The sequence below is a fragment of the Falco punctatus genome (assembly GCF_963210335.1).
Source record: "Falco punctatus genome assembly, contig: scaffold_31, whole genome shotgun sequence".
Classification (NCBI taxonomy): Eukaryota; Metazoa; Chordata; class Aves; order Falconiformes; family Falconidae; genus Falco; species Falco punctatus.
In genome coordinates this window covers 432,413-434,427 of record NW_027660132.1, presented here as the reverse complement: position 1 = coordinate 434,427, position 2,015 = coordinate 432,413, and the positions used below count along the sequence as shown (strand labels likewise).

Here is a 2,015-nt window from a genome sequence, read left to right as displayed (position 1 = left end):
AAAAAAAGATTTGCGTAAAAAGTCTAGCAGGTAGAAAAGAATCACAGGTAGAAAAAGTCTCATGGGTAGAATATTCCCGCATGTAAAAATCTCAGGGGTAAAATAAGTCTCAGGGGTAAAATAAGTCTCATGGGTACAATAAGTCTGACGGGTAAAAAAAGTCTCATGGGTTAAAAAAGTCTCAGAGGTAAAAAAAGATTCGGGTAAAATGTCTAGCAGGTAGAAAAGTCTCACAGGTAGAAAAAGTCTCATGGGTAAAAAATTCCCGCAGGTAAAAAGTCTCAGAGGCAAAATAAGTCTCACAGGTAAAATAAGTCTCACAGGTAAAATAAGTCTCAGGGATAAAAAAAGTCTCACGGGTTAAAAAACATCTCATGGGTAAAAAGTCTCAGAGGTAAAAAGTCCCATATGAAAAAAATATCTCACGTGAAAAAAGTCTGCCGGGTAAAAAAGTCATGGGTAAAAAAAGTCTCACAGGTAAAAAAAGTCTCAGAGGTAAAAAAAGATTCGGGTAAAAAGTCTAGCAGGTAGAAAAGTCTCACAGGTAGAAAAAGACTCATGGATAAAAAATTCCCGCAGGTAAAAAGTCTCAGGGGTAAAAAAAGTCTCACGGGTTAAAAAACATCTGACGGGTAAAAAGTCTCAGAGGTAAAAAGTCCCATAGGTAAAAAATGTCTCACGGGAAAAAAGTCTGACGGGTAAAAAAAGTCATGGGTAAAAAAAGTCTCACAGGTAAAAAAAGATTCGGGTAAAAAATCTAGCAGGTAGAAAAGTCTTATGGGTAAAAAATTCCCGCATGTAAAAATCTCAGGGGTAAAATAAGTCTCAGGGGTAAAATAAGTCTCAGGGGTAAAAAAAGTCTCACAGGTAAAAATGTATCACGGGTGAAAAAAGTCTCACAGGCAAAAAAACGTCTCAGAGGCAAAAAGTCCCATATGTAAAAAATGTCTCACGTGAAAAAAGTCTGACGGGTAAAAAAAGTCATGGGTAAAAAAAGTCTCACAGGTAAAAAAAGTCTCAGAGGTAAAAAAAGATTCGGGTAAAAAGTCTAGCAGGTAGAAAAGTCTTATGGGTAGAAAAAGTCTCATGGGTAAAAAATTCCCGCAGGTAAAAAGTCTCAGGGGTAAAATAAGTCTCACAGGTAAAATAAGTCTCAGGGGTAAAAAAAGTCTCACGGGTTAAAAAACATCTGACGGGTAAAAAGTCTCAGAGGTAAAAAGTCCCATAGGTAAAAAATGTCTCACGGGAAAAAAGTCTGACGGGTAAAAAAAGTCATGGGTAAAAAAAGTCTCACAGGTAAAAAAAGATTCGGGTAAAAAATCTAGCAGGTAGAAAAGTCTTATGGGTAGAAAAAGTCTCATGGGTAAAAAATTCCCGCAGGTAAAAATCTCAGGGGTAAAATAAGTCTCACGGGTAAAATAAGTCTCATGGGTAAAAAAAGTCTCACAGGTAAAAAAAGTCTCACGGGTGAAAAAAGTCTCACAGGCAAAAAAACGTCTCAGAGGTAAAAAGTCCCATAGGTAAAAAATGTCTCACGTGAAAAAAGTCTGACGGGTAAAAAAAGTCATGGGTAAAAAAAAGTCTCACAGGTAAAAAAAGTCTCAGAGGTAAAAAAAGATTCGGGTAAAAAGTCTAGCAGGTAGAAAAGTCTTATGGGTAGAAAAAGTCTCATGGGTAAAAAATTCCCGCAGGTAAAAAGTCTCAGGGGTAAAATAAGTCTCATGGGTAAAAAAACTCTCAGGGGTAAAATAAGTCTCATGGGTAAAAAAAGATTTGCGTAAAAAGTCTAGCAGGTAGAAAAGAATCACAGGTAGAAAAAGTCTCATGGGTAGAATATTCCCGCATGTAAAAATCTCAGGGGTAAAATAAGTCTCAGGGGTAAAATAAGTCTCATGGGTACAATAAGTCTGACGGGTAAAAAAAGTCTCATGGGTTAAAAAAGTCTCAGAGGTAAAAAAAGATTCGGGTAAAATGTCTAGCAGGTAGAAAAGTCTCACAGGTAGAAAAAGTCTCAT

General features: G+C 36.6%; 1 long non-coding RNA gene across 1 annotated transcript; it reads left to right on the top strand.

Moving 5' to 3' along the window:
• Window positions 1-604: 604 nt before the first annotated feature.
• Window positions 605-1,768, top strand: LOC308057892. The gene is made up of 3 exons (XR_013925511.1): window positions 605-732; window positions 1,006-1,296; window positions 1,590-1,768. It is a non-coding gene; the product is annotated as an uncharacterized lncRNA (long non-coding RNA).
• The last annotated feature ends 247 nt before the right edge of the window (window positions 1,769-2,015 follow it).